The sequence below is a fragment of the Schistocerca gregaria genome, chromosome 5 (genome assembly GCF_023897955.1).
Source record: "Schistocerca gregaria isolate iqSchGreg1 chromosome 5, iqSchGreg1.2, whole genome shotgun sequence".
NCBI lineage: Eukaryota > Metazoa > Arthropoda > Insecta > Orthoptera > Acrididae > Schistocerca > Schistocerca gregaria.
Genome location: NC_064924.1, coordinates 49,845,420 through 49,858,442, shown reverse-complemented (window position 1 = coordinate 49,858,442; position 13,023 = coordinate 49,845,420). Strand labels below are relative to the sequence as shown.

At 37.5% G+C, this 13,023-nt stretch overlaps 1 long non-coding RNA gene across 1 annotated transcript in view; it reads right to left on the bottom strand.

The window, feature by feature from the left end:
- Positions 1–3,977, bottom strand: part of LOC126271866 (uncharacterized) — a 62,162-nt gene extending 58,185 nt beyond the window's left edge. Inside the window, exon 1 of the long non-coding RNA XR_007549153.1 lies at positions 3,525–3,977. This is a non-coding gene — a long non-coding RNA (uncharacterized LOC126271866). The remainder of the gene's footprint in view (positions 1–3,524) is intronic.
- Positions 3,978–13,023: the final 9,046 nt, after the last annotated feature.

The following is a 13,023-nucleotide window of genomic DNA, read 5'->3' as shown; positions in this document are numbered from 1 at the left end:
AAGCAGCCCTACTGGTGGCAAAAAGGGAAACAATAGACAAATTTTAGTTTTTGTTGACCAACACCTGTGACCAATTAGACAAAACCTTCCCTCACACAGACATTAGATAATTCCTTCTCTGTTTGAGGTCTGTACCTAACCAACTCAACCGGTGACTGCCAGAGTCAATGCTATCTACACCAACAGTCCAACACCTGTCTGCTAATGAATAATGGCTAGATGTCACATGAAAGCAAAGCAATACTCTAACGGAGGTTAAAGTTGGGTCAATCCAAATGAAGTAGTCCAATAAATATTGAGTTGGTTGCTTGACCATTTCCAAATATTAATTTTTTATATGTGATTACCTATAATTCATAAGTTAAAAACAGTTTTAAAAAATTTACCTTTCACCTTTACTAAATGGTGGCCATTTTTGTTTGTAAGGGTGCGACAATGTTTTCAGTTTAGAGATGTTAGTGAAAATTTGAATATTTCTGCACTGGGTTAAGTTAAAACATTGCAATTGACATGATTGTTTTTAGAAAAGTGTCCTCTACAACATTGTCTATTACATAAAATACCCTAAATTCAAAAATAACCAGTCAAAATTACCTGCAAAGTTTGGTATACAAACTTTAAAAAAATCCACTTTTAGGCCCAAAAACAACAAACAATGAGTGATTTGTGAGAGTATTTTTTCCTATAATTAGATGTCATACACTACTAGTCTCATATAGAGCAAGAACACTTACCTACAGATGTTTCCTTAATTTTTATGAATTTCATTTTTTGTGAAGTTTGGGCTTATAGTTATCTCAGGTGGGACTCAATATAAAAATATGATTTTTGCACAGTTAGTACACCTATATGATAGCAACATACTGTAAAAATTTCAGCACTGATATCTGACTGTGAACAAAGATATGATTTTTTGAAAGTGAGAAAATAATTCAAATTACTATACAACTTATCTTATGGCTGTTGCCTATTCATGTGTGATATTGGCGGGATATAATCAATTATTATTGAAGTAAGGTACTGAATTATATACAAAAAGTGAAAACATCATAGAAATTAACATTTATTTTATTTTGACATACTTAAAATAATTATTTTCAATTAACATCCTTAGAGATGTGACTGTTCCAAAGATGGTGGTGAATGTTAAGAACACTTATTTCTTCAGATGTTCAGATGGCTTCTGTGATATAGGTTAAGACCTCCCAGTTGCTGTGATAAGTTCAAGCACTGAAAGTTTCCGTAAAACATTTTTCACTGGAATCCAAACATTGTGACTAGCAGATTTCTTGAATGATGTTCTTGACCCAGCAGGATGGTAAAAACGCACATAAACATCACTGTTTTCTAAACTTATTCTTTCAGCCTCTGCAAGCCATCACTGTCCATCACACACACATGCCACTATGTCATTCAAAGTTAAAGACAGAGATGTGATTATACTGACAACAACTTTCAGATTTCTGTTTCTGATGTTACATAGCATCGAACTAAGTTTTCTGTAATGGTAAGGAATTTGCGGAAATGCGTTGTTCCTTTTATTGCTATACAGTTTTCAAATCTGGTTTGAAGTGTTGTTTTCATATGCAGAACCTCTACTGCCTTTAATATTATATTTGCAAAAGACCTACATGTCCTGTACTGTGAGAATTTGATCTGTGGCTGGTCTTTGTAGGCTGGCTTTACTTACCGGTAGGCCCTACTTCACGTTTTGTTGTACTTTCATCACATGCATTTTTACCATGGCAAGATGCAAAAATGTGCCATTCAGCCTCCAACTCAAAGTCTACTTTGTGGTTGCACAGATTTGAAAAATTATTTTTATTCTTATACCGACTACCACTTCCATCTGAAAAGTATATCAACTTCTCAACCTTGGGAAAATTTTCTTTTGTGGAATTTATTACACACTTTTTAAACTCATGTACAGCCAAAGTGTTGTGCTCCAAGTAGTCACTTATAATGCAAACTTAAGAACTGTGAACGTCATCTTTCTCATTTTTAAAGTGGAGGACAAATGGCTGCACTGAAGTCTATATTACATCCTGAACCGTGAATGTAAAATTTCCTGCAAAATCAGCTAGCACTATGCATTCAGTTTCATGAAGTTGTCCTTTTTTGTCCAAAGACGTACTTCGAGTTTTAGAATCATAGTGGTGACATTTGAGTTTTTAAGTTTTCAATGATTCTAAGTACTCTTCCTGAGATTTAACCACTGTTGTCATTTCTGCCCTGTCAGCTGTGACCCACTGTATGAAAGTAATAGTGTCTCGCATTTCATCATCATATTCGTGAAAATTCAATAACGGTTTCCTTACCAGGGAATTTATTACACCAACTCCTTATGCAGTCAGAACTGTAATATAGTGTCACACACTATTAAATCTAGCAACTCTTGGTAGTTAAGACCACTGACTTTCACCACATCCAGCAATAACGTACTTCTTTGTTGACAATAAACGTAAACGTTAAGTGGGTATTTTTGTTACCATAGAACAAAAGCGAATGCTCCTATTGTTTAAGACTGCATTATTAAAAATAAATAAAGTAAATGAATATTGCTAATTATTTTTGAATGTAGGGTATTTTGTGTAATAGACAATGCTGTAGAGGACACTGTTCTAAAAACAATCATGTCAATTGCAATGTTGTAACTTAACCCGCTACAGAGATATTCAAATTTTCGCTAATGTCTCGGGCCTGAGAAATCGTCAAGCGCCTACAAATAAAAATGGCCGCCACCCAGTAAAGATGCAAGATAAATTATTTTAAAAAACTGTTTTGAACTTCTCAAATATAGGCCAATCACATATTAAAAAATGGCCAAGCAATCATCACTGGACCACTTAATATGGACCGAAGCAATTACGTAGTGGAACTTGGGGTTAGCTACAGCTGATCACCACAACCAAGATTTCGAATGTATGCTGCGGTAATTCAGTGGCAGACCAAAACAGTTTACTATCTTTCAGCAGTGAGCTATTGCAAACTCAAAAAATAGAATGTGACTATCACCCACTACTGGCCAGTAGCTACACCACAAGATCATATTCAATGAACTACAACTCTCATTCTTTCCACACAACAAACAGCTTCCAACACAATCTTACTACTTTCGGGAAATGTGTTACGTCAAACATTGACAAAACACAACTACGTATTTTTTGTCAACTTTATTTTTCGAACGCTGACAAATTCCAGGGATTGATTATCTGTTCCGTTCAGTAAAATTTTACTGCCGTGACATGTCTTATTTGTTTGTATATACACTGATATTTTGTACACAATAGTTCCACCTTATTAGTTGTCAAACAGTGGGCTTGTGTGTACTCTTACAGCTTCTTAGTAGCTCTGATTTGTCGTATACGGATCTTAGGAACAAATATTTTCCTCTGCGATAGATCAAGTTGCTTTATCACCTTTCCGAATTGGTTTAAATAATGTTAGTTTTGCCTACAATGTCACTGATATTCGACAGCTCGTACAGATCAAAATGTATGCAAGAATATCGTTGATATACTTACCAGAAAAACAAAAAAAACATTTGCCCTCAAAATTTTCGAGACAAGCGCTTTACGTATAGTTCACAACAGTATCACACAAAACACACATATACGAATCGCATTTTGAACGCCACTGCTAATTCAAGTTCACAAGCGCTACTGCACCAAAGTTCTTAGATAAAGAATGTACACCAAAGGTTTCACAAAACAATCACACACGCGTCTTTTATGGTCCGATCAACGAGTTAAAATTTTAACTCGTTGGGTCCGACAGTGGCGTCGTCTGCTAGCATCGGAAGTTAAGTTCGATTCACGATGTACGTTGTGTTACTGAAAATCAAAACATTCCACAATGCATTTCAAATGGTGACATCACACAGGGTATCAAGACAACGAAATGTCAACTTTTCTGAGGAACACCTTTTGACGCTGACATAGGAAGTCAACCTATTCTCTCCGCTCCATTCATGTCACAATTGTAGATAATCTGCTTTTGTTTCATCTAATCTTGCTTTCACTGTTTACTTTGTTTGTAAGAGACAATTCAAAGATGGAACGTGTCCTTGCATATGTTTCCTGTGTGTAACAATACCTGAATAAAGGAAAATCCTTTATTGTCCACAAATAAGAACGGAAATTGATTAAATACTTTTCATAAAACTACATTTTTAAACAGTGCAGAAATCAGCTCAATTGATGAAGAAAAGTAAGGTTCTTTTTGACATTATTTGGTACTTATAGAGGAAAAAAAGAGAGGTTAAGGTAAAGAGCCTGTAGGTGTACCTTCCGAATTTGTTTGAAGGGTTTGTATGCAAATATTTTCTCTACCAGATAAATGTAGATAAGGTATTTGAAAATTTATCGACGATAATTTTTCCATTTTTTCAGTTCTACATCTGTAGCTATACTCTTCCTCTGTAAATGCTGTAATTAATCTAATCTTGTCCTCAAGATCCCTACGAAAGTGGTAAATAGGAAGTTGTAGTACATTCCTAGAGTCATCCCTTAAAGCTGGTTCTTAAAATTTTGTAACCAGCCTTTCTCATGATAGTTTATGTCTATCTTCAAGTGTCGAACAGTTCTGTTCTGTCAGTATGTCCACAACACTCTCCCATAGGAAACAAATCTGAGACTAGTCATGCTGCCCTTCTCTGTATGTGGTCAATGTGCTCTATTAATAGTATTTGGTACAGGTTCCACGAACTTTAGAACTGTAGCATTAGTAACACGACTGTTTAAATCAGTCTCCTTTGTGCAGTGATGGAATTTCACTACTTTTCTAACAGTGGCATAGCTTGTCTTACATGGGCCTTGCATCAAAATTTGATGCAAGACCCTTTTACTCGACTGTGGCGAAGATCAAATCGAGGGTTAAGATTCCTCATAGAAGAAATAAAAACTCTCATTTTGAATGAAATAAATATTTATCGGTTAAGTATAGGTTTGACAAGTATGTAATTATTTACGATTAATGCTCCTAGGAGCTAAGTTAGGCAAACAATTAAAATATATACTTTTCTCACCTTCTTGTTTGGTGGTCTTACTTATTAAATCAGCCATAGCTGAAGACGATTTTAGTTTTTAATGTGTTCTGCCTCTGCAGACAGCACTGACATGTCTGTAAGTCGGTGTTGGCACATAGAAGTTCTAAGATAGTTTTTAATCAATTTTAATATCGAAAAACTTCTTTCAGCTATTGCAGTTGATACAGTAAGGGTCAAAAATTGGAAACATGCTGTTATTGCCCCTGGAAAGCTGGATGGAAGGCTACTGAATTTAACCAGTAATAATTATGGAAGTTTCTTAATCGAATGGATTTTCTGAATTTTAGTTTTTAAGCACATTTTTAAAGGAATTAACTGTTCATACACATCAAACGAGATTACTTTACTGTATTTAGCAGTTAGTTTTCCTGCTTCCTTTTTTATTATTTCATTTGAAAATTACAAGAGTTTCTCCTAATGTAAGACTTCGAATGTATTGCTATGGTCACAGAGGCTTAGAATGTGTTACTAAGGTCACAAGGCTTTGAAATATTTGTATACTTTGACAAACTAATATATCTAAACAGCAATAGTACACATTGGCTCTGAAGTACGATTCTGGGTCTGAAATTCTCTCATGTTCTGATAACTCACCAAAATATCACTCCATCATCTTCTGGCTTTTTTTTTTAAACAGTTGTCACATTCCACTCCTTTACTAGGTCTCTGGACTCGTTTAGCAAACTGTGGAATGAATTTTGACTTCTTGTTTGACTCAGACTGTTCAAAACATTACTTAGTAAAATACTAGCTTCCTGCAAATCATTATTTTCATGCAGTAGAACCTTAAAAACTGAAATAATGATTTCAAATAATGAATTAAAAAGGCAACAAGTACTATAAAATCGTAGTTCTCTAAACATTTGTCCAAGTTCTCTCTCTTGGTGGAAATTAAATTTATCTGATACAAAGTTTTCATTATTAATGAGTAATTTATCTTTACAGCTGATAAAGCATTGTGTCTTGAAGACCATCTAGTAGACCAAATTGTTTCATGGGCCTCCTTGATTATCTGCAACGTCAAAGAGGGCCATATTTTATAGGTTGTTCAGTCCTGCACTATCTTATTTCAGTGCAAGCAAAACACACACACACACACACACACACACACACACACACACACACACACACACACACACCATTTTCCTATCATGCTGCATGACTGCTATGGTAGAGATCTGACGAATACAAGTGGTATTTCTTAGAAGCCCTATCTTTGCAGAGCCATTGATATTCATATGTGGTACATTTTTCTACCAAAGAATATAACATTAAAGTAAGCCAGATTTGATGCAGATATTTCATCAGTAAGAGAATTATTAAACTTATACGATCCTGATACATGTCCTTGAGGTGTTGAAAAAGTAATACATAACGTGCAAGGAAAACATTCCTCACGCACCTGGTATTATTATAAATTCAACTTAGCGCTCAATAAAGCGATAATATCAACAATAAAACATACACAGCGTAATTGATACTGCAGTGTGCAGAAATGATCAGTGCATAGATTGGCTGAAGTTCCAAAGCAGCACAGAAAATTCTAAAAACGATGGGCGAGATCCCATCACAATATAGGGGGTTCGGAACGACGACGATTCGGCACTTCCGAGGAAATATTTTTTTGGATCCAAATGGACCAAGTCAGCACTGGAGGTCATATGATCACAGCAGGAGACTTCCCTAGGATAATTAAAATATTTAATAGGACAGTGTGCATACATCTGCAGGAATAGATGTTTAAGAATCTAGTGTACACGAGTTATTCTACACTGAACATCCAAAGAAACTGGTGCACCTGCCTAATATCGTGTAGGGCCCCTGCGAGCATGCAGAAGTGCCACAACACGATGTGGCATGGACTAATGTCTGAAGTGGTAGTGTTGTGTTGGAGGGTACTGACACCATGAATCCTGCAGGGCTGTTCGTAAATCCGTAAGAGTAGAAAGGGGTGGAGATCTATTCTGAACAACAAATTGCAAGGCAGATATGCTCAACAATGATCATGTCTAGGGAGTTTGGTGGACAGAGGAAGTGTTTAAGCTCAGAAGAGTGTTCTTGGCGCCACTCTTTAGCGATTCTGGTCGTGTAGGGTGTTACATTGCCCTGCTGGAATTGCCAAAATCCGTCGGAATACACAATGGACATGAATGAATGTAGGCGATCAGACAGGATGTCTATGTATGAGTCACCTGTCAGAGTCGTATCTAGATGTCTCGGCGGTCCAATATCACTCCAACTGCAGATGTAACACACCATAACAGATCCTCCACCAGCTTGAACAGTGCCCTGCTGACATGCAGGGTCCATGGATTCATGAGGTTGCCTCGATTTCAGTACATGTGAATCCGCTCGATACGATTTGAAACGAGACTCGTCTGACCAAGTAAAATGTTTCCAGTCATCAACAGTCCAATGTCGGTGTTGACAGGCCCTGGTGTGGCGTAAAGCTTTGTGTCGTGCAGTCAAAACAAAAGTGGGCCTTCGGCTCTGCAAGCCCATATCGATGATGTGTCGTTGAACTCTTCACACACTGACACTTGTTGATGGCCTAGTATTGAAATCTGCACCAATTAGCGAAAGGGTTGCATTTCTGAAATGTTGAAAGAGTCTTTTCAATCGTCGTTGGTCCCGTTTTTGCAGGATCGTTTTCCGATCCCCACGTCATCGCTACCTCGGAGATCCTGTATTCCATTGCTCGTGTGCCAACTATAGCACCCCGTTCAAACTCACTTTAATCTTGATAGCTTACCAATGTAGCAACAGTAACGAATCCATCAACTGCACCAGACACTGGTTGTCTTATATAGGCGTTACCGATCGCAGTGCCATATTCTGCCTGTTCACATATCTCTGTTTTTGAATACGAATGCCTATACCAGTTCTTTGGCATTTCAGTGTATAAAGTAGCTCTAGACTGTGTAGACTCTCGATTATAATGAGTATCATAAAACCATCGATTCTATGGGACATTCTGGAGTTAACTGTTGGAATTTGCTCGCTCAGTTCTGTGATTCATTTTGTGTCGGTATGGAGGGAAACAGTCACCACTTAGTGAAATTAGACATTAGCTAGTACCACTGTCGTCATCCTCCCTCCCCCCTCGCCATCTGTTGTCCTGCTCCCCCACATAAACTGTAAACTGTAGAATGAAAGACTTTTCTTGGAAGACTATTATTCTTTTAAGGGTGAGAGATGAATGATATTCAGTTTGTGTGTGTGTGTGTGTGTGTGTGTGTGTGTGTGTGTGTGTGTGTGTGTGCGCGCGCGCGTGTGCGCGTGTGTGCGTGTGTATGTGTGTATGTGTGTTAGTATGAATGATGAAGGAAATCATGGCTCATCGTAAGTGCTAACCTCACCTCCTTCTCAGATAAGAAATATAACTATCCCTATTGAGGATTGAAACTTGTTACGAAACCTACTTCCCCTGCATTACTCCTCTCCACTGCCGCACTTGCTTGACCTGCACACTGCAACCCAATTTGAAATCAACCAAGCTAAAATGTGTGCACTATACTGCCTGTTCGTAAATCACTTGATTACTGCGCTCCTTTCTTCAACACTGGCAGAAACTGAAAGACTTCAGGCTGTTAATGCTTTGTGTCTGACCACAGCCACTAAAAGTAATAATAATAATAATAATAATAATAATAATGTATACTGCACTCTAGTAGCCCTTATATAGTTACTGCTGTGTCGTGCTGTCAATTAATTCGTTTATCTGTGCCGAAATGAGTATTGAAGCAATTTCTGAACCACCATAGGTACTATCTACAACTTGAAGGAGACATTGTCTCGATACATTTAGTATTTGTTACGTATATGTCTTACTTTTATCATCAGCTATGTACCGGACAAAGCACAACATTTGTGTGTAGTGGGTGGATTATGTGAGGAACCTGTAAGCACCACCACATTAATGATACAATTTGAGAAAAAGTAATTATTGATAACTTATACGATCAATATTAGAGCCTTGTAAAACTGTGATAATAGTAATGATCTTTTGAAAATAATTGACTGAAACAGAGTCGGTTCATTTAGTTTTTACACCTCAGAAAGTTTCATAGCTCCAGGTTGGGAACCACCTGTTTAAGAGCTACGTGTGTCTTGGTCTGTTGTCCCCCTGTCGCATTTCGTTGGTTTGGGTTACTCTTCCATACGTGCCTCTCCCATCTGGCTGCTGCCCCCGTTTCTGCATTTACTGAAGTGTGCACCAATATGTGACAAGTAAGCAGCTGTGAAAGACGAATATCGGTGAAAGGCAGAATCCAGCGAACTGAGCAAGCAATCAACACAAGGTATCTGCTATGAAAGGTGAACTGCAGATGTGGCACTTGAATGATAAATGTGGACATACATCGAGGTGAGGACGTAAGGATCAGCAAAGTTCTTACAGTGACTGTAAAGTTCCAAAAAAACGTTAAAAGGTACTTAAAAATCCCCTCCTGTAAATATAATGGGAAAAAAATCTCCGGAAGAAGGCAATGAAACCGTTCTGAGGCTACTCTTTGCAGTAAATGGAAAGGTTGACGAGCTTGAGAAAGTTATGTATAACAGTATAGAAGATGTGCACTATATCGAAATGTGATGAATATATGACAGCATGTCACAAAATGCAAAGTCAGAGGGGCAGAAAGTTATTCATCACAAACTATGACTCCTAAAACTGGGACAGCTGGAAAGTAAACAGTCTTTCTCTGAAACGTGTGGACCCACAACAGTAAACACCTTTCACAAGTTGGAGCAGAAAGACGAAGAAGAGGAAGAGGAAGAGGAAAAAGTCAAAGAAGAATAATAAGGATATACTAGCACCGATTTCACAAACCTTCAGAGTACTAGCGAATTAGATACAATATAGGGCGTTAGTCAAGATCAGCCATATATGCTGTAAAAACTACCTATATGCTTATTAAAGATACCATACATGTTGGAGACAGGAAGTTCGCGTGGACACCTGGCTTATTGGAGTTAATATTCCTAAAAACTGCGAACCCTAAAAAGGATTCGAAAAAAGATAAGAGACCATATGTTGAAATATTATGTATGACTAATGCATGTAGGTGAGTCAACATGAACGTACATTGGCATTATTAGACCAATGTTAAGTGGTGAACATAGCGGAGGGAAAGCATAAAAAAGCTGAACAGATTACCTTCGGAGTATATTCATTACAATGATCCCAAAGATATCATAGGCTGACTACGACAACTGACAGCATCAGCCACTACAGAGAATAGAATTCATACGAATGCTCAAAACAACATCAATTATTTTGGAGCTTCGAGAAAGATGCATTACTGAGTAATAATGAAGACAGTGATCCATGTGTTTCAAGATGGCGGCTAGAGTAAAAGTTAAGCAAGTGTCCTTACAGAAAAAGATAAATTTTTCCGTAAAAAAGAAATCGTGTGAAAATTGTAAGGACGAAGACAAGAAACTGAATGAACGCATAACGAGCTTACAGTTGATAATCGGAAGTTTGAAAATGGATATTTCGAAAATACAACAAGAAAATAGCGAACTGAACACGCTAAAACTTGCGCGAGATAGTTCGTCCGTTACGGAAAAGTGGTCATATGTTAAGTGCAATAACAGTAAGACCAAAGAGCAAATTCGGAAAATCCTCCAAAGTTACGCATGCTTTGTGCACGGAAACACATTTCAAGTACTTTCAACGGCCGATAGTGAAAATGCAACTTACAGTTCGCATGAACGATGGGAAAAGCAAAAAGTTACTGCGAATAAGGTAAGAGAAGAAAATTTACTGACGCAAACAACCGTGAATGAGGTCAATGTAAATATGCCGACCAAAAATTGTGCCGGTTCTAGGCGCTACAGTCTGGAACCGCGCGACCGCTACGGTCGCAGGTTCGAATCCTGCCTCGGGCATGGATGTGTGTGATGTCCTTAGGTTAGTTAGGTTTAAGTAGTTCTAAGTTATAGCGGACTGATGACTACAGCAGCTAAGTCCCATAGTGCTCAGAGCCATTTGAATCTCAGAAGTTATGTCCCATAGTGCTCAGAGCCATTTGAACCATTTTTTGTTTAGTAAAACTATACAAAACGATTTGCACATTGTGAACTCCAATAACAGCAAAGTGTATTTTCAGACAGCCATGGTGGTGGACTTGCGAGTAAACTAAAAGAAACAAGTAAAACATATTCGTGTGGTATAGTGAAACCGGGAGCCCCACTTAGCGAAATTAAAAAAGTGACTGTATCGGCAGAGGCAAAAAATCTGCATGATACAGACTTCGTTGTACTTCCGGGAGGGTCAAACGACGTCTGCAAAAATGAAACAGTTAGTACAACGCGCGATCTTAAACAGTGTCTGAGGAACCTCACTCACACTAACGTAATACAGGTCAATATTCTGCATCGCTATGATCTTGTAAGATGGTCATATGTTAACAGGGAAATAAAAAGTGCCAACAATCAGTTTGAAAAAAATCTGACATTTTAAAAACGTGAAATGCGTTGATATAAGCAGTATTGGACGTAGATTCCACACGCAACACGGACTTCACCTGATCGGTTAGGGAAAGAATATCTGGCAAACCTGATAGCCATGGTAATAAAAAAACCACCAAAATAAATTCAAAACCAAAACGATAATAGCATCGCCATCGCCTGACTCCATAACGAAAACATTTCAAAAAAATGTAAAAGCATTAGAACCATCATCAGCACCAGCAAAACATGTAAACAAAGACGAAATTTTAACAGAAAGAACAGTGGACTTCGATTTCAACGACAAAAGAACCACAGTTCCTCATCATCCAAATACTATTTTCGACGGAAACAAGAAAAACGAGAAGACTCCAAGTTCATAAGGAAACACAGCAGTAGTGGCAGAACCAACATTTGAAGTGCCAGAAACAGCATCACCATCGACAACAAGAAATAGAAGGCTGTTGGGCAGAGGAAATGCTGAGCCTCCTTCTTATCTCAACGATATTTTATGTGTGGGACTGAAGAAAAAGAAGGGCCAACAGTAGGTAGTGTCAAGTGTCTCCTCTCTCCTGTCTCAAGACACACTCCAAGGGTTTCTCAGTCAGGTAACAGCACTAACAGAATGAAAAAGCCAGAGGAAGGCATCTCTTTCTTTCATCAAAATATAAGGGGCCTCTTAAACAAAACAGATCAACTTCTTATTAACATTAGTGAAAAGGACAGTATAAATAATACTAAGATTTTGTGCTTAATTGAGCACCATGTTACTGATAAATGTGCCTTGCCATCTATAGTAAGTTATAGTTTAGTAACATACTACTGCAATGAAAGTAAAGACAAAGGAGGAGTAGCAATTTATGTTAAGCATAGTGTAGCATACAAAGCTATAAATATTAAGAAATATTGTGCGCAACAACAATTTGAGGCATGTGCAACAGAAATAATAACTGAATTCTACACAATAATAGTGTTGGCTGTCTACAGGGCTCCTTTAGGTGACATAAAAACTTTTCTGCATTCAATGGAACTCCTTCTGTCAGGGTTACTTCCAAAAGCAAAGGATATTGTAGTTTTGGGTGATTTCAATATAAACTTCATGACAGAAAATAAGAATAAAATCGACTTTGAGATTGTGATGACCTTACATAATCTGACATCAGAAATAAACTTCCCAACATCAATTACATCCGAGTGCCAAACTATGATAGACAACATTTTTTTAGATGCAAGTAGACATCAGAATTATACTGTCAGGCAGGTTATAAGTGGACTTTCAGATCATGATGGACAAATTCTCACTCTTTATGACATTGAGCTGTTCAAAAAAGAATTTCCTCAATGGAAATTCATAAGAGTAATGAATGAAGAGGCAAAAGGAACTTTCAACCACAGGTTGCAGCAAATGGGTTGGTCTTTAGTATGATGATGATGATGATGCTGATACTAAATTTAACTGTTTTATAACTGAATTCTGTCCTCTTTTTGAAGAAATATTTCCCAATAAATGGGTCAGAAACAGT